The 20,208-nt window shown below is 48.5% G+C and overlaps 1 long non-coding RNA gene across 1 annotated transcript; it reads right to left on the reverse strand.

The window, feature by feature from the left end:
- Positions 1-10,925: 10,925 nt before the first annotated feature.
- LOC128102906 (uncharacterized) lies at positions 10,926-19,840 on the reverse strand. The gene is made up of 3 exons (XR_008215590.1): positions 19,608-19,840; positions 14,159-18,369; positions 10,926-13,259 (listed from the first exon to the last, which is right to left on the reverse strand). It is a non-coding gene; the product is annotated as an uncharacterized LOC128102906 (long non-coding RNA).
- Positions 19,841-20,208: the final 368 nt, after the last annotated feature.

The raw sequence follows: 20,208 nt of genomic DNA on the forward strand, positions 1-20,208 counted from the left end.
CATGGTATAAAATGGCAGAAGTATGCTTAGGATAATTTCCTAAGTTTCAAGAAATTCTGTCCTAATCCTAAGCCCAAATTAGTTTAGTGATTCATTATGAACCTTAAGTCAGCCACTCAAACAGCAAGTCTTAAAAATCAAACATACTAACACAGTCCAACTCAGGGACAGACTAATTTGCTATTAACGTACTGAGTTCTTTCCTATAACAAAGTCATTATGTGTCTCACTTGGTGTGTGCAGAAAAAAAACCTATAATATACAATAATCTCGCGTCTGCGCTGAGCTGCTTCTGGCAGCGTCTGTTGGTGTAACAGTAAACACTGTGCAAAGTGTATGAGCTGTGTGTTCAGAACCAGGGATACAGTGAAGTCACACGGACACCCGGAACCTTTCAGACTTGGTGAGTTCATTCTTGGTCACTGTACCCAGAAACCTTTTCCTGTTGTCACATTCCTGTGCCTCTTCCTCCACTTCAGTCACCTGACCCACGGTGTAAGCAGCTGTGCCCTACATCCCTGCGCAGAGCCAAGGATGACCCTGGAGTCTGGACGTTCCCACACACTTCTATCCTCTGAATGTCAAACTGGGCAGAGGTCCTTCCTACCCAGACAGTATGGCCAGCTCATCTTTGCACTAGCCTGGAACATCTGTTCAGGACACCGTGGGGCCAATGTCCCCAACATCAGCTATGTCTGGGAATCTTGTTTGTTTAACACATCAGGATTTCTTTACTATGTAAACACAATTAGCCTATAGTTTCTCTATCTATATAACATTGTTGCTACTCATATTAATTGAGGTAATAGCAATAATATATTCCTGTACTAAGAAAATATAGATAAAGAATACAAGGGGAAATGTCTCTCTTCCTCCTATACTGACTGCCTCCCAGGATGTAAATTATTAAGTGTCTACCTTTCCTCGCAGCATCAGTATCTCTGGGCACTTTTGGTCCAGGCTGGCTGAGTTCTACCTTCTCCAGGCTGGCTGAGTTCTACCTTCTCCAGGCTGGCTGAGTTCTACCTTCTCCAGGCTGGCTGAGTTCTACCTTCTCCAGGCTGGCTGAGTTCTACCTTCTCCAGGCTGGCTGAGTTCTACCTTCTCCAGGCTGGCTGAGTTCTACCTTCTCCAGGCTGGCTGAGTTCTACCTTCTCCAGGCTGGCTGAGTTCTACCTTCTCCAGGCTGGCTGAGTTCTACCTTCTCCCATCATCTCCAGCACATGCAGCTTTACAGCCACCTGACCTGGCTTTTCCTCCCTTCTTTCCTTCCTTCCTTTATTTCTTTTTGAAACAGGGTATCACTCTGTAATGCAGACAACCCTCCTGTTTCAGCCTCCCAAGCACTGTGGTTACAGGTGTGAGCCACCAGGCCTGCTGACTTGATATTTCTTCAACAAGCTCAGACAGTGTGGCATAGAGCTGTGTGTAGCAGGAATCTTAACAGGTCTTATTAATAAAAAACAAACCCGGAGCCAGGTATTGGGGTGAACGCTGGAAGATCAGAGAAACAGAACAAGCCACAGCTACCTCACCTTGCCATTTCCTCAGCTGATCCTGTTTCCTCAGACTGGAAGCCTCTCAGTCCTTATCTAAATGGATCTCAGCTGAACTGTGCTGCTCAAAGCCTAAATGCTTACCCAGCTCAAAAGCTTAACCAGCTCTAGTTCCTGGTCCCCACGCCTTATATACCTTTCTGCTTTCTGACATCACTTCCTGGGATTAAAGGCTCAATTCCTGCGATTAAAGGCGTGAGTCATCATGCCTGGCTATTTCCAGTGTGGCCTTGAACTCACAGAGATCTATGCCTCCAGAAGGCTAGGATTAAAGGTGTGAGTGCCACCATTTTCTAGCCTCTGTATCTAGTGGCTGTTCTGTTCTCTGACCCTAGATAAGTTTATTAGGGTGCACAATATTTTGGGGAACCCAATACCACCACAGCTATGTACCTGCTGTTCCTTCTGACCAGAACGTTTGTCCACAGCTGCAGCAAATGTTACTGCAATTGTCACCTCATCAGAGACGCCTCTTTTAGAGTCACCGCCCATGCCCAGCCTTCAGCTCCAGTTCTCTTGCCCACCTCTGATTTCTTCAATGCACTTACATTATTTAATGTGATGATATAAGTCTAGTTTATTTTTTATTTACATTTTAACTGGCACTTAAAATTGTACATCATAATAAGGGACCACATGATGTTTCAATACAATAATATGGGCATATCTGCCTCCTCAGTTATCATTTCTTCATGGAGCAAACATTCGAAATTCTTGCTTTTTCAGATAGACAATACGTGGCTGTTATTGATAGTCCCACTGTGCAGTTATCATACCACTGATATCTATATTGTCACAATGGACAGGGCTTTGGTTTTGGAGCTGAACAGTATTCCATTGTGTGCATGTACAGCATTGTCTTAATCAAATTTATGTCTTCTACTCTCCTGAACATTTGTCAGCTGATGGACACACAGGTTGCTTTCACATCTTTGTTACTATGAAGTGTGCTGCGATCAATACAGACGTACATGTATGTCTGTATTACAGTTGCATCATTTCCTCCGGCTCTATACCCAGGAATGGGATTGCCTGCTATCTTCTACGAGGCTGCCAGTACCAAGGACTTGGTCAGTGGCATCTCCTTCTTCTTCCTCAGTACCCTGGTGACACTTCTGGGGATGGTCTGCCTCAGTGTTCAACAAACAACTGTTAAGACAAACACTTGTTTTATTTCTAACCAAGACTACTTCCTGATAGGAGCTTCCTCCACTTAAGGTTTATGTGCATTGTACGGCTGGGTCACTGTTCCTCTCCCAGGCCTCTGCTAGAGGCTGCTTAAACTTCTTTGTCAGCATATGCAGAATACTATAGACATGCTGGGGTGTATTTCTTCCCAATCTTTTATGAAATATTCACAGGAGGTATAAAAGGTGACTAAAAACTAGGGGAGAGTGAGAATGTGGCTTTGGTGGTAGAAAACATGGCTAGCATGTGAGAGCCTGCATTTGGTCCCAAGTGTCCCAAGACCAATGAGTGAGTAAGTAAATAAGTAAGCACAGACTTGGTGGCACAGGCCTCTGATCCCCACACTGCTGATAACAGCCAGGGAACAAAGCACCAGGATTCTATCTCCCTTCTCACTCCCTCCATCACAGAAGAGCTGGACATTTATTTCCACATTTTAACTCTTTCCATGTCTATTTATACACATGTCTTGCCTTGTTTTCAGGGCCATTTGCCCTCTTACTTCAATCCATCCTTTGTATGATATACACACAAATACTCTCAGCATGTATCTTCTAAGTTTTCTGATGTTTGGTGGCCTGACCTTAGCTGCCTTTTAAAGGATATTTTTCCCATTTCTATATAACTAAGCTCCCATTCATTTCTATTGTGGCCTTGTTGTGTGACAGAACATCTCCCCGGAAAGTGCAACACACCTCTACTAACCCAAGACAGGGATCCCATGACAGACCAAAGTATAGACACCACCAAAGTCCAACTTGGTGAGCATGGGTGAGGAGTATGGGTGAGGGGCCATTTACAAGAGCAGGTGTCACTCAATGACAGCCGCATCGCCAAGGCCCATACCAGTGTGGGTGACTGTCTTAGTCAAGGTTACTATTGCTATGATAAAACAGCATGACCAGCCAGGCAGTGGTAGTGCACGCCTTTAATCCCAGCACTCAGGAGGCAGAGGCAGGTAGATCTCTGAGCTTGAGGCCAGCCTGGTCTACAGAGCGAGCTCCAGGATACCCAGGCCTATACAGAGAAACTCTGTCTCAAAAACAAACAAACAAAAACAACAACAACAAAAACACCATGACCAAAGCAACTTGGGAAGAAAAGGATTTGTTTGGCTTAAAATTCCACACTGTAGTCCATCACTGAAGGAAGCCAAGACAGGGACTCAAATGGGGCGGGAACCTGGAGGCAGGAGCTGATGGGTACTGCCTACTGGCTTGCTACCATGGCTTTGCTCTGCCTGCTTTCTTATAGAGCCCAGTACTACCATCACAAGGATACCACCACCCACAATGGGCTGGGCCCTCCCTCTTCAATCACTAGTTAAGAAAACGCCCTACAGCTGGATCTTATGGAGGCATTTTTCTCCACTGAGGTTCCCTCCTCTCAGACGACTCTAGCTTGTGTCAGGTTGACATAAAACTATCCAAGACAGTCACAGCTCACAAAGTCTGGGAACCTGGAGCACCCTGCACAGCCTGCAGGCAGCTCAACAGATTGGACAGTGTCCTGCAAGTGACTCTGCTCTAAACCTCGTCCAGGCAGCTCCGCTGGTTTCTGCTTCTTCCAGGAAGCTGGTCGGGTCTGAGTCTGGGCAGCTCAGCTTCCTTCCATCCAAATCAGTGACTCTCGGCTTTTATTGTTTACTCTGGTAGGAAGGAGCCTTATAATTCTGGTCAGTTTCAGGGACTTCCTAGAGCTTTTTTGGGTTGTTTACCTTCCTGTTTAAAGAGCCTCCCTGCTGGGTGGAATGTTTCAACCTCAGAGGAAACTTACACATCTGGCCTCTATTTTGTATTTTGTTTTAAAAGACATCTCCCACAGAATTCTGCTCTGTGGTTTTGTTTTGCTCATTTGTGTATTTTGTTTTGTTGAAACAGTACCTCCTGGAGCCCCAGCCCACCTCAAGCTTGCTGTGCAGCCAAGCTGGCCTTGAACTGGGGATTCTCTTGCCTCGCGCTCTCAAATGCTGGGATCACAGGCAAGATTCACCAGGCTCAGCTCCCAGGAACCTCCTAAAAGCACAGATTCATGAATCCCCCTGAAGGACTCGGGTGCAATGGTGGACTGGGGTGAGGACAGGACTGTCCCTGAAGGCAAGTAGGAATCAGGCACATTGGCTTGAGCAGGCTTTGACCTTTGGCAGGGACCAGACTGCATCCTGCAGAGATCATGGTGGGACTGACTTAGACGGAGCACTTGGGTACTCCGGATGGGTTTGTACTAAACCTAGGGAGCCAAGGAGAGCAGCAGCTTGATGCCGGGGTTCAGGGAAGAACTCACAGGATGGAAACCCAGGAGACTGAATGTCCAGAACCAAAGTCTCATGATCTGTACTAGACAGGCACACCTGTGAGGCTATGCCTACTGCTGGCCCTTCCCTATCTAACAGGAACCAACAGCGGATGCACTGAATAAATGCTGACTAGCCTACACTTAAAAGCCCTCTAGGACTTGGCTGAGAGTTGGGGCTAGACTGGAAGTGACCTTTCTACTCCTGCCTTAACACTTTCATCTGGGAAATGGGAGCTCTGGATCAAACACAATTCTGTGTGTTCTTGCTTCCCCAGTGGGCTTCTGCAACTACACACTGGTTCTGTGAGGGAGTCCAGCATCCCTCACAGGGTCAAGATGCAGACAGTTATGGAGAGGGCACCACATGCTTTTGACCCAACATCCATATCCGCTTCCACAGCCTGGCAGCCCCATGACACAGACAGAGCAAGTGTTGGGAGAAGGGCTGCAGAGGCTTGCAGTTCAGTGCACAGAATAGCCCTACTACAGTTTAGTGATCTGTTTACTTAGGCACAAGGTCTGGTCCAACTTCTAATTTAAAAGCTTCCAGCCGGGCGTGGTGGTACACGCCTTTAATCCCAGCACTCAGGAGGCAGAGGCAGGTGGAGCTCTGTGAGTTCAAGGTCAGCCTGGTCTACAGAGTGAGTTCCAGGACAGCCAGGGCTACACAGAGAAACCCTGTGTTGAGAAACAACCAAAAACAAACAAATAAACGCAAGCTTCCGTGTGCGTGCGTGATGACCGGGAATGGTCTTAGATGATATCAGAAAGATAGGCAGGAAGGAGGGACGGGACTGGGCCTGGCGAAGGATGAGTTTCTGTGAGAGGAGGGGTGAGCAAGTGCAAAGGTTCTGGGGGGAGGGAGCCTGCTACACCCTTCCAGCTTAGAGAAGGCCATGCTGCCCAGGCCCAGAGGGCAAGAGGAAGAGGATTGATTGCCAGGTGCTGCCGAAAGGGAGAGGGCCCGTCAAGCTGCCGAGACAGAGCATTCAGGCATTGCTCGAAGAGAAGGGCAGCCCTACAGGGGTTCGAGCAAGACAGTGAGACTACGTGGCTTTCTCTGTGTATCCCCGGCTGTTCTAGATCTCACTCTGTAGACCAGGCTGTCCTCGAACTCAGAGATCCGCCTGCCTCTGCCTCTTGAGTGCTGGGATTAAAGGCGTGCGCCACTACCGCCTGGTAAATGGGCATTTTTTAATGAATCTCTTTGGCTATGTTTTAGGGAAGGAGCTGTTTAGAAATTTTCTACCTGCCACATCGCCATCTTCTTCAATGCCACCATCGTTTCTAGTCACATCGATGGCCCTGGGCCCCTGTTATCCCTTCTCTTCACCTATATTGCTGCAGTATCCTCTCTGATACATACTCTTCAGTCTTTCCCACATCAGCCAGAGCAGTCTCAGAACACAGGACTGTGGGGCGGAGCGGGGGGGGGGGGGGGGGGGGGGGGGGGGGGGGGGGGGGGGGGAGGGGGAGCGGGGAGGCTAGCCATAGTGGTGCATGCACTTGGGAGGCAGAGGCAGGCAGATCTCTGAATTTGAGGACAGCCTGGTCTACAGAGCAAGTTCTAGGAGAGCCAAGGCTACACAGAGAAACCCCATCTCAAAACAAACAAACAATAATGTAAATGTATATGTGAGGCTGGGTATAAGAGTGCATGACTATAATCCTACCATTCAGGAGGTAGAAGCCAGCTTGGACTACATAGGGAGCCTCTGTCTCTGCAATAAGTAAAATGTATAAATGTATGCTTTGTGCACATAAAAAGCAGGTTTTCTTTTTATCTGTGTTTCTCTGCCACTGAGAATAAAGCTGAAACTCCTGACCATGAGCCTCTGGACCCTGGGTCCTCTGAGCCTGCTCCCTTTCTTGCCTCATTCTGCTCCAAACACTGGGATGTCCTGTCTCTCAAGCATACTATATTCCTTCCCAACACAGCCACTGCCCAGGTCCACACTGACCCTGTCTGGTGCAGACTCCTCTCCTGGGTGATCCCTTTGGGGCCCATGGTAGCATCCCCAGCTTTGCAGTCCGTGACCACCCACTGTGGTCTGGTCCCTGGATCCCCACTCCTCCCCTTGGGAGCCCTTGTCTGTGTGGGAATCACCTGTCCCTGTATTTAGTACCTACATCTCCCAGTGACTATCACCGCGCCCCTCCATGGCACTTGCCCAGAGAAGGCCACTCCGAGGCAGTTTCCATCATTAGTCCACTTCTCAGGTGAAGTAGCCCAACTGGTGACGGAAAATAACTTGTATGTGGTTCCCCGACTTGAGAACCGGGTCTGAACCCCAGCTTCACAATTACAAAGTTTACAGGGCACACTGATTCTGTCTCTGTCTCTCTCTGTGTCTCTGTCTTTCTGTCCGGAGCTGAAACTCATGGACCCCACACATGCGCGCTAAGCGCTCCACCAGTGAGCTACATTCCAGCGCTTTTGTAACGTTACTTTGAGGCAAGGGTCACTGTGTCCACACTGTCCTCCGACTTGCAGCCAGCCCCCTGAAGACCTGGAATTACAGGTCTACACAGGCAAGCTGCTCTTCATGCAGAGACCAGATTTGTTCTCAACTCTCCTCACGTCATTCGCCGTCCTGTTCCTTCTCGTCACAGCACCACTTTAACCGTGTGACTGCGTTAGGACACTCTGGACATCCCTCCAGGCCTCCCTCTTCTCTTCCTTCCATCCCACCCTGTCTTCTGTCTCCACCACCACCTCACCCAGTGCTGACACACAGAGCAGCCCCCCAGATGGTCTCCTCATTCCCTGGCTTATTCCCCTCACATCTTTTTCCTTCCACTGCCAGAAAGATCTCCCCAGCTCATAAGTACATCATTTCATGCTCTTCTAGACATCTTCTACACCTCCCCATGGTACCTACAAGAACAATGAAAAGGCTACTTCAGGATGCACAGGAGCCTAGAGGCCCATACCTGGACCTCAGGTGCCCCAACCCCAGGAGTTAGACATGATGTCTTGTCAATGATGTCCTGTCCACACCCCACTTGGTCTAGAACTGAGGAAATCTGGACAGTAGGCCTTGTTTATACACTTCCAACATATCATACTCCTCATAGTCTTTATACATGCCATTCTTCCTCATGGCTGTCCTTCCTAGACTTATTGGATGGCCTCTACTTTGCCTTGTCCAGTTCCTGGAAGGTCCTCCTAGGCCATCCAACTTAAAGTTAGAGCCCCAGTGCCTACAACCTTCAGTCTACTCCAACCACTCCACCAGCAAATTAAAGCTCTGCCTCATCTGTTAATATGTACAGTGTCTGTACACACATCCCCCTACACACTGGTGCCATAGTCCCAGGACCATGCTAGACACATATAGTGCCTGTGCGTGCATCCCTGCATACACTGGGGCCATAGTCCCAGGATCATGCCAGACATGTACAGTGCCTGTGCATGCATCCCTGCATACACTGGGGCCATAGTCCCAGGACCATGCCAGACATGTACAGTACCTGTGCATGCATCCCTGTATACACTGGGGCCATAGTCCCAGGACCATGCCAGACATGTACAGTACCTGTGCATGTGTCCCCACCTACACCGGTGTCATAGTCCCAGGACCACACGGGACATGTACAGTGTGCTTTTGCACACTGCATCCCCATATATACTGGTGCCATAATCCCAGGACCACGGCGGGCTTGCCTGCCGTTGTTCTTGCCAGGACAGTGTCTGGTGCACAGTAGTCACTCAGAAAATATTTATTGCAGGGAAAACAAAGATATGTCTCCCCCGAAGGCCACTATAACTTTGCTTCCAAATAACTGCTTAAGAAGAGCCTGGAAATAACAGAGTAAAGTGGGCTAATGAGACAAAACCCATGGGGCAAACTCATGGATTTCAACAAAAAATTCTTGACCTTGTCATTCTCTTTCCAACAGTATCTGTAAAAAAGAAAAAGGAAAAATAAATAGAGAGAGGGAGAGAGAGTGTCTAAATGTCCCCAGCAGTCATCTCTGAGATGAGACCTTATATGCCAACGTTTTGCCTGGAGCACACTTTTACAGTGGAGTCAAAAGAGAGAGTGAATGTGAGAGAGAGAGAGAGAGAGAGAGAGAGAGAGAGAGAGAGAGAGAGAGAGAGAGATATGCTTGTGACGGAAACAGTGAACTTCATCTGTCCCTAAAGGGCCACTGTGGCCACAGGAGGAGGGGGCGGTGGTGCAATAGCGTTCTTATTAAAAGAGGAAGAGAAAAGGGGGACTAGACCTAGGTGATACCCAGGAGGAGGCAGTGCTTTGAGAGTAAGGATTTAGGCTTCTATCCCAAACCAGCTCTCAGGATTTGTTTGTTTTCTTGCCAGATTGTCTTTACAACACTTGAGTTTTCTTAACAATGAAAATGCATGGCTGACTAAGAGATGTGAAGGAGACAGCGACTCAGATATTTTTATGTGAGTCTCCTTTACAAGCTGCTGAAAGGGTTGGTCTCATGTTAGCGATGGGGTGTAAATACTGCTATCTTGGTCCTCATAATGCCCGGGAGAGTCTCGAAGCAGGCATTTTCCAAGGAATTATTTTTGGCTGCAGCTGTGGTGCTAGGAAAAGATTTCAAGTTAAACTTGGGAAACTAAAGTTTGGAACCAACTTCACACTGATAACAGCTAACTGAGCTTGAGCAAACAGCTTGCTTTCTCTAAGCCTCAGTTTCCCCCCTGAGCGTAGAGATAGTGATGTGAGCTCAAGGCTGCGAGGTAAGTGACCAGGTGCCTCTGTACTTTGCCTCACTGAATGAGCTAGCAAGAAAGCCTCGTTGAAATCAGTGTCCAAATTCTAACTAGCTGCAAACCATATAGGATAGATATAAAAGCATTTTGGAAATATAAATCAAACTGGAAAGTGCCAGGGTCTTGTCCTGGGGTCGTGAGAATGACGCACTCTGCCAGGCACTGCAGCAACGAAGTGTTAGCTCCCAGACTGTGACTCGGTGGACTTTTTTTAATTAAATATAAAAGTAATGGAATGTTTGAGATCCAGAAGACAGGCTCACAGGCACCCCAGCGGCTTTTCTGTCCACACAGTCTCTCTTCTGCCCGTGTGTGGGCTGCCTTTTCCCCTGGTAATGAGAAGCATACGAAAAATAGATGGGGGAACCCAGGGAGCACACAGGCTGTGTCTCTTCCCCCTTCCTTCCTTCCTTCCTTCTTTCTTTTTCCATTTTGTTTACAAACGTCCGAGGAACTCCCCTTTCCTTGGCATTTGTTTGCTATGGCTGCTGTTAAATCCAACTAAATATTATTATTTCAAATTCTATTGCTTACTTGTTTGTTTACAGTATTGTCAACTGGCTTTGAGCTCTCTGTCACCAGAAGAGTGAACGCCTCTGCCTCAACCACCCCAGCCAAGCAGTCAGAGCTGACTTCCCTGACATCAACACAACCAGATTGACTCCACCGTGTGCCCACACGGCACAGGAGCCGGGCAGGCTGCACAGTGGCCTGGATTTGCATTGCGAAGCATCACCGAGGTAACCAAGAGCCGGCCTCAGACATGGAGCAGGGTGGGAGCAGGCAAGCGATTCCCATCACTGTTTCTGCTCTAATAGTCAGCTGGTCTCTGCGAATGATTCCAGTGGATCGCTTTCAAAATTACTTCCATTTAATAAGTGCCTACTGTGTGCCAAGAACAGACAGGCCCTTGTTCTCAATCACTGTGCACACACCCCCAACCAATCTTCCCAATTAGTGTTACTGCATTCTAAGCAAAAGAAAACAGGATTGGAAAAGTCAGGTGGCTTCTTTAAGGTTGCATAGTCCCTCATTTCAATCCAACCCTGAAATCCTTGATAGTGACATCCAGGGCTGAGCTGATGAACTAGCAGATATGAACTGCTTCCTTCGAGAGAACTCCGCGTTTGGTTTGAACATGCACTGTCAATGGATAATTAATTTTTATTTTACCGTTCACATTTGCACGCTAAATCTTGAAAAGAAAAGAAAAGGAAGGGAGGGAGGGAGGGAGGAAGAAAGAAGTATTTCTGTTTGAGACCTGTAAGCATGGAGGGAGATGCTGGAGATGCTCAAGAACCAGTGAGGGAGCTGAGTGTGATGGCGCACGCCCTTAATCCCAGGACTCGGGAGACAGAGGCAGGTGGATCTCTGTGAGTTCAAGGCCAACCTGGTCTACAGAGTGAGTTCCAGGACAGCCAGGGCTACACAGCGAGAAGTGGACAACATCTTGGTAGCTGTGCCCGAGCTGGTTGCATTCTACACTGTGCAGGGTTTCAAAGATGGATGGACCTGTTGACAAGGAAGGTTTACCAGCCTCCACTGAACCAAACAGCAGGCAGCTGGACAGGCCACTTGTGCTGATGGCAATCTGTGGTCCCACCCCTCAGCTGCCACAGGGTCAAGGGACACCCTTAGAGTAAGGCAGCCCCAAGACTTCCCAGGATCCCTGAAGACACTGAAGGAGATAATGGTGGGTCAGTTGTTCATTTCCAGGGTTTGCGGGGAAAGATGGAGACAAAAAAAAAAAAAAAAGCAAAGGACAGAGGAAAAGATTCAGGGCAAACAGTGAGGAAAGTTCTCAGCATCCATATGGCGGCTCACAACTACCTGTTACTCCAGTTTCGGGGACCTGACACCCTTTTCTGGCTTCCGTGAGCACTAGTCATGTATGTGGTGTACAGACATACATGCAGACACGCATACACATAAAATAAATACATCTTTTAAGAAAAGTTGAACTTGACTGCAAAGCTCTGTCTACAATTTGCCCTGTGTGGAAATGAGACAACGTACCTGTCCTGACAGTCTAGTTACCCAGGTCCTGAGCAAGAGAGAGCCAGCAATTTGGAGTAGCCTGCTGCCTGGGCCCAGGGCTCCAGGCACTAAGGGTATTGAGACAGAATTCCAGAAGAGGTTTAGGGTTGCTGGCACCCAGGGACATGAGAAACAGACACACAAGGCCATGAAGACAAAGAACATTGCATCTCCATGGCCTGGCCTGCAGTAGAGATCCCTCTGTCCTCAGAAGGAACTGGTTTCTTTATGTTTGCGGTGTGTGTGTGTGTGTGTGTGTGTGTGTGTGTGTGTGTTCCCGATGCTTGACTGTTTGTTGACACAAGGTCTCGTTCTTCTCCATTTTTTCCTAACCTACCTCTTCTCTCCTTGCTCTTCTGTCCCAGTGTTTCTGGCTTCTTCAGCAACCACAGAAGCCTCCTCACTAGTCTGGATTGTTTCCAATATGCTCCGTAATGCCTCCCACCAGAGGGGTATAGTATGGGACCCTACTACTAACCCCTGGCTCATAAATCACCCTTAGCAGACAAGATAACAGAGCAATAAGGCCGGAGGAAGGGCTGAGCTCAATGGCAGAGCTCAATGGCAGAGCACTGGCCTGGTGTGTGGAGGGATGACCTCCAGGCTCAGAGCACCAGCCTAGTGTGTGGAGGGATGACCTCCAGGCTCAGAGCACCAGCCTAGTGTGTGGAGGGATGACCTCCAGCCTAGCAGAGCCTGGGGAGGGCCCGAGGCTATGCTGGGAATGTGCAAAGGAATAGAGCTTTTAAAAATGACCGAACAAGGCCTATTCTGGTCAAAAGTACACATAATGGGCTCCCAGCAACCTGAGCTTCAGAATAGGAATCTTAATATATATATATTGAAATACCTATGTTCATACAAATGCAAAGGTAACATACAAAAGGTTTTCCAAAAAACATTGACCTTGGCAAAAAATGGACCAAAAATAAATAAATAAAGTTCAACAATGAGGGAAAAGTTAAATGAATTTCTTATATCCTTAACACAAACTAAAGAAAGACTGGAGTAAGTTTACTTCAATGAAATTGGTATCAGCTGGGCAGTGATGGCAAATGACTTTAATCCCCTCACTGGGGAGGCAGAGGCAGGTGGATCCCTGAGTTTGAGGCCAGCCTGGTCTACAGAGAAAGTTCCAGACAGCCAGGGCTACACAAAGAAACCCTGTCTTGAAAAAAAAAAAAAAAGAAGAAAACAAAACGAGAGAGAGAGAGAGAGAGAGAGAGAGAGAGAGAGAGAGAGAGAGAGAGAGAGAGAGAGAGATTGAGATTGACAAGCATCTGGGCTTTGAAGTAAAGAAAAGCCAAGGACACAGACGCCAACAAAGGCATCAGGAGCTCACCTTCAATGTCTGCACCTGCAGCTTTGTTTGTGGAGCGGAGGTGTAAGGACACACAGGAGGGTGAGGACACACGGCAGTGTGCACACTGGTTACACTGGAGGGCAGAAGGAAGGAAGAGGAGACCTGACTGCTTGCGCAGTTCTGATTTTCCTGTTATCATACACAAACGCTATTAGTTTTGAAATTCCAAAAGATGGATTTAACAGAACACGATGGGAAGAAAAGAAAGGGGAAAAAGGAAAGGGGGGTGGAGGAAAGGGAAGTGGAGGAAAGGGAGGAGGGGGAGGAAGGGGAACAAGGGTGGAGGAAGGGGAGGAAGGGGAGTGAGGTGGCAGCGGTGGGGGAGGGTATCTTTTCCTTTCTCGCTCTATCTCTTGAAGAACTGTTGAGCTGTATCTCTTTTTTCTTTCTTTCTTTTTTTTTTTTTTTTTTTTTTTTTGGTTTTTCAAGACAGAGTTTCCCTGTGTAGCTTTGCGCCTTTCCTGGAACACACTTGGTAGCCCAGGCTGGTCTCAAACTCACAGAGATCCTCCTGCCTCTGCCTCCCGAGTGCTGGGATTAAAGGCCTGTGCCACCACCACCCGGCTGGGCTGTATCTGTTGAAGGCCTGCTGGGCTGCTCCCTCCACACACCCTCTATCTGTGCACATCTATTTTCTCCATATTCTCTCCTCTTAAAAGATTTCTTTAAGTTAACTTAATATTATCTATGTGTATAGGTATTTGCCTGCAGGAATGTCTGTGCACCATGTGCATGCAATGCTTGGGGAGGCCAGAATAGGGTGTTGGGTCTGATGGAGCTGAAGTTACAGACAGTTGTGAGCTTCAGACAGTTGAGTGCAAGGAACTGAACAGGTCAACTGTCGGAGCAGTGACCGAGTGAACTGCTTCACCAGCTCTTTCCCTCCGTACTCTCGGAATACTCAAGCACACAGGCCAGCTCATTTCACTGCTTGCCCACATACAAATCCTTCCCCGTGTCAGGAGACCCTACCTTCTCAACCGTCAGTCTTTCAAAGCTCAGCCTGAGAAGGCCACCTCTTCAAAGCAGCCTTCCTGCCTCTCGAGGTTGAATAGGCAAGTGCTCCTTTGGGTTCCCATACACCCTGAACCTTCTAGAACAGCATTCTTTGTATCCCAGGGTGATCTTGCATGCTCCTGGGACAGGCAGATCTCATCTGTAGGTTCTGGTAGTCCAGACTAGGGCCATCCACCTCAGAAGGATACAGAGAAGCCAGAATTTTACATTTCTATGAAAAGCATTCCAAATTTCTAACATTTGGCAACTTACTGAGATGGTTAATATGCTGTTTTCAGGACAGTTCTGACTGGGAGAGAAGAATTCCTCAGATGGAGTTGGCATGGGAGCCTTTTGACATCTTTTATGGAATCCAGGCACTTGACATATCTGGATTCCCGATGGAGGGGAGGTTCATATACAACTTTTTTTTTTTTAATGGTACTGAATATTGAACGTGGAACCTCATGCATGATAAGTGAATGCTCCATTACTAAGCTACACCCCCCAACAGTGGCAGATTCTCAAGGGCAGGGGCCATCTGGGTAGTGACATTCACCCAGGCTTTGCCAACACAGCAGGCAGCCACCTGAGGGAAGCAGGGAGGAGGAGGGTGGTGAATTTGAGGCCAGCCTGGGATTGGCCACAGTGCCTCAAACAAAACAGAAGAGGGGCTGGACAAGCCAGGGGGATAAGAGAGAAAGAGAACAGCCAGCCCATCAGCCAGTGCCTTTCATTAGTTATGAAAAGGACAAAATTTGGAAACATCTTCCCGCCTTGCTTTCAACCGTCACTTGTCTTAGTCTGGCCTGCAGTCTGGAGGGTCCGTTGAGATTCTGTCTGCTGGGGAAGTGGTAATGAACCCAGCTATTCACTGAAGATGGGCTGGTTAAACGGAGGGCAACAGCGTGACTTTTAACCAGAATTCCACTTTCAAAGAATCCTTCTCCTCTTTTGCAATTACTCCTTTGAAAGTGGCAAGCTTTGAGATAACTGGATCTAAGGACAACTAACTAGAGTTTTGACCAAACTCCTCCACCACTGTTTACTAATGATGCTAACAATTCCATACATCCAATCAAATGCACACCCTCCATGATCTTCTGTAATGATCATTAATAACAACGACAACAACAATAACAACCATGTCGTTCTCTATTATCTCTATCAAAGTCCTCCCTGTAAACCTGGGAGGTAGGAATAATCACCGCATTTTACAGATAAGGGATCCAAAGTTCTGAGACAGGACATAACTTGCCCAGGGCCATCCATCCGGGTAGAGGTAGGACAGGATTCCAACCAGACCTGCCCTTTTCTAATGCTGTAAATCAATATTACCACATTTCAGGCCCTTTTCTAATGCTGTAAATCAATATTACCACATTCCAGGCATCAGCACAACTCTTCCCTTGTCTCAAGACAATCAGATTTGTTGACCTTATCCCAGGACCAATGGGGCTATTATTTAATTAATGTTTATCTTTCAATAAATTAGAATCTTAAGACCAAAAACAAACTTATAAAGTGAAAGGCAAGTCATAGGATTGCTCTGAAAGCAAGGAGAGTGGAGGCAAGGATGGTATTTTGCAGCCACATTCTGCACCCTTCTGGATGTGGAAGCCAAGTGCTCAGTCTCTGTGGAGGTGATTTTGTGTTAGTCTCCTGAACTCAGAGGAAGGGATGAGGACCATTGCCTTTGGGGTGCCTGTGTTGTTGCCGCTGAGATGTGACTTGGTCTGGGGAAGACCTGTGTGGCAGCTTCAGCAAAGCTTTCTTGTGCTGCCCAAAGGCCCCAGGGACTTTGAGCAAGCATGACTTTCATAAGCCTCTACCATTATCCACACCAATAGTGTTAGTTCTAATTGCATCATGATGATGGACCGTGCTTCCTCCCAGGCCACTCATCTGCTGACTCACACTCGAGTCCGGCATCAGGCAAGAAGAGAGGATTAATTGCTCTCCTTACATTTTATATCCACAATCCCATTTAATCCTCCTAACCCCTGAAACAGGGATTATTAGCCCTCAGTTTCTGATTGGCAGAATGAGGCTTGGCTCAGAGAAGTGGGTAGACTTGCCTGAAGACACACAGCTGCTACGGGATAAAACTGGGGCTCCAGCCTCCCCAGACCAACCACTAAATTCTCCTCACAGCTTCTCCACTCTCTTGGAAACCTTAATCAGACATCTTTCGGACACGGCCTGCTGGGAGATGGATTTTCTCTTCCCCCCCATCTTCCTCCCGTCCCTCTCTCCTCTACCTCAGAAGGTCAGACACAATACTCCCGGCTACCAAACCTGGTTTGACCAGTGACAGGGATGAGGGACCCAGAGGGGAGAATGACCTGTTCCAAGTCACCTAGCCAGTGAGTGGCACACAGGAGTTCAAACCCTTCTTCTTGCTTGCATCTGGAGCCTCTTCATAAACTTGCTTGCCTAAAGCCACGAACAGTGGCAGAGTGGTAAAGGAAAAACGTACCACTTAGATTAACTTACAATACACAGAAGATATTAAATCTGTGAGTTATATTATCATTATCAGAATGGCTTAACTATAGTTCAAATTTGGAAAACTCATTAAGTCCTAAATCCTTTAAATATCCTTTCTATAGAATTCCACCCACTCTGGTCTCCAATTTAAACTGTGGTGGCTCTTCTTTTCTATGTGAGAAAGGTCAGGAAAGGGTGGAGAGAGAACAAACACCTGAACAAACACGATTCAAAAGGAGAAATTATAAGTATCTAGGGTTTCCTGTGAGCAAAATGAAGATAATATTAGCAACTCTGTGATAGTGCTGTTGTGGGCTTTGGTGAATTGGTCTGGGCCTTGTGCTTCCAACAGTGCCTGGCCACACAGTGAATGCTCAGAACGCAGCAGCTGCCATCGTTAAGGGCAGCAGACCCTGGGGATGTCACCTTCTGTTCTCTAAATACCTTGGGGTGTTTTAACTTACAGAAACACGGGCTGGAGAGATGGCTCAGCAGGCAAAGGCGCTTACCACCAAGCCTGACATCTTGAGTTCGAGCCCAGGAACATACAGGGTGGAAGGAGATAACTAAGGGATGCATGCAGGTTGTACTCTGCCTTCTTGTCATTCTTCATGGCACAGGTACATAAACATACATGACAGATAGATAGACAGATAGAAAAAAGAACTATAAAAACATGATTTCCTCTAGAAAATATGGAAACCCAGCAAGACCAAGACATTGCATTAACATGGGTACAAAGTAGCAGTGTCTCTGGACGCTTTAAGCCACAGACAGAAGTCATGCTGTACGCAAACCGAGAGAGAAAGAGAAGGTAGTTCCCAGCTGGGGCCTGTCTCTCCTGAGGTCTAATGCCAGCTGGGCCACTCAGTTGCCGCTTAAACCTTGGGCAGGTGAAAAACTCTCCAGCTACAAAATGAGTAGCTTCTTCCTTGGGACTATGATGATAATTAGGAGGCTAGAGACATTTTGGACACAACATGGAATGATTACTTCCTGACCCAGCATCACTTTCAATTGTTGAAACACAAACAGGGAGATCCTCACAACTCCAGGTTCACACCAAAGTGAGGGTAAAGATTCCTTCCAGGGAGCAGGCTCAGTCCTCACAACTCCAGGTTCACACTGAAGTGAGGGCAAAGATTCCTTCCAGGGAGCAGGCTCAGTCCTCACAACTCCAGGTTCACACCAAAGTGAGGGCAAAGATTCCTTCCAGGGAGCAGGCTCAGTCCTCACAACTTCAGGTTCACACCAAAGTGAGGGCAAAGATTCCTTCCAGGGAGCAGGCTCGGTCACCACCTGGACTTGATTTAATCAACATTTATTCATTATGCATTGTACTATGCTCAGAACTCTTCTGTGCTCACTGGGCACAGTGCTGGCTTCCTTCCTCATGACAAGTCCTACCCATCCCTCTAATCAGGTCACCTTGTATTCAGGCCCAAAGAAGGTCCCCAAGGACACGAGGCAACTCCAGGTCCCACCTCCTTCCATGACCATGGGTTGTTGCTACTTCTCCCTCAGCAAGCCTGTAGGTTATGCACTAGTGGGTTCATTTCTTCTTTCTCCTTAGGCTTTTTGAGATGGGGGCGGGGGCGAGTGTGTCTCATGTAGCCCAAGCTGGGCTTGAACTTGCAGCAATTCTCCTGTCTCACCTTCCCCAGTGCTGGGATTCCAGGCATGAGTCATGCTCTGCTCTGAAAGAGGAAACCGAGAAGGCAGTGGTTACAAGTGACAGGAGGGTTTCTGCTTGCGAACAGGTCAGAACCAGGGATCACTCCCCTGGGCCACGGTCACATCTGAGCCAGTGTGGGCTGAACACTCCAACTGGCCATTCTCCCTTCAGGCTCCAGGCCTGGAGAGGTGCAGCTTGTTTGTTCACGAACCTCACTCCGCAGACCCTTGTCCTGGGCATCTTCCAGGGGTCGACCTCTCAGGCCCCTCTCTTTTCTAACCCTCAACTTCAACTGGTGGGAAGTCAACAAAACACCTCTCAAGACGCCTTTAGGAATCTACGTAGGGCCGCAGCCAAAGCCCTACCCCTGCGGCCCTTTGTTAAGCATCATAAGCATGTGAACAAGGGCTAAAGAAACACTGCTTCGACCCTGAATATCCACCTAACATCCCTGCTGAGTAACTAGGTGCGGTGGGGTGGGGAAGATGGGGTGGGGTGGGGGGGTTCTCCAGCTGCCTGGGGATTTGTCTGCCCAGTTGGTGGTTCGATCTGCCCTATCCCCTTCTTCCCACCATGCGCAGGTAAGGAAAATGAGTTCAGAGAGGAGCCATCTTTTGCCCGAAGTCACACAGCGAATGTCCGCGGAGTGGAGGGCAGTGGTGGAATTCCTGGCGGCTCTTGGCGCCCATTTGTCTGCCCGCTTCTGATACCCGGGTTCGGAGAATAGGCCTCTAACAAGCGGCCCATTAGAAGGAATTGTCACTCCTCCGGGAGTGAGGTTGTCCCATTAGGGCGAATTGTCATTCCTCCTGGAGCGAGGTTGTCCTGGCTCCGCGCAGGCTGAGTGCCGGGCCGAGAGCAATTAACGCGGCTCCGGCGCGGGCAGCCGCCTCTGCCCGGGGCAGCGGGGGCGGGGCGCCCGGCGCGGCTGGAGCCGGTCACCCGGCGCAGCCCCTTCCCCCGGAGCCCGCCTTTCATCTCCCCGCGCCTGGCGCCTACCCGCAGCCCTGGCCCGTCTACAGCCTTCTCTGCCCCTCCCCCGGCCCCTCCTAGCCACTGGGATCCAGCGATTGGGGTTGCAAACGCCCAGGTCGGTGCTCAGCGCTTCACAGTTTGCAAGGAGTGCCTTCACCTTGGAGTTCGGGGCGCGCGTGCGCCGCTGCTCCACGAAGGGTCCGGGCTCCTGTGAGAGGCATCCGGGGAGTGGGGAGCTAGGGAAGATACAAGCTTAGGCCCAAGAGGAATTCAAGGGTGTCTCACCTCCTGTTTGCATGATTGGGCAGCTTCCTACTCCGAGGCTTTTCAGTGGTGAGACAGAGATATAGTCTCCGCCCGTAGTGATGTGTTTGAAAAGCAAATGAGATCCTGCTTAAGTTCAGGCTCTTGGGCAAGGTGTAAAGGTGACGCTTCTTGGTGTCTGGGTTCCGGTTGGACCCCCATTCTAACCGCTTCAAGTATTAAAGCTGCATAAACATTGTCCCAACTACCCCGGAGTTAACGTTTACTGCGTGCGTGCGTGCGTGCGTGCGTGCGCCCTAGGTGTCAAAGCCAGTCCTCCGCTCTGGGAAGACACCCAAACCTGCACCTTTTTCAGGCTATGAAAATCTCTACTCTGGGATTTTACAAAGGACCTGCCTCGGGGTGGGTGAAGGCCGGTGGTGGTTCCTTTTTACCCCCCGCCCCCGATGCCCGAGACAAAGAAAGCGTTGGATAAGAATTAATGTTGCTTTTGATATACAATATTATTTCAAAATTAATTTCCTACACCCACTACTTTATGAAACCTACTGAAGCTAATTCCCACAAAAGCCATCCGAAGGAATGGCTGCTCTCTACTTTTGAGCCACGGAGAAGACGTGAA

Source organism: Peromyscus californicus, unplaced genomic scaffold, assembly GCF_007827085.1.
Source record: "Peromyscus californicus insignis strain IS unplaced genomic scaffold, ASM782708v3 Scaffold_8__1_contigs__length_139910024, whole genome shotgun sequence".
Classification (NCBI taxonomy): domain Eukaryota; kingdom Metazoa; phylum Chordata; class Mammalia; order Rodentia; family Cricetidae; genus Peromyscus; species Peromyscus californicus.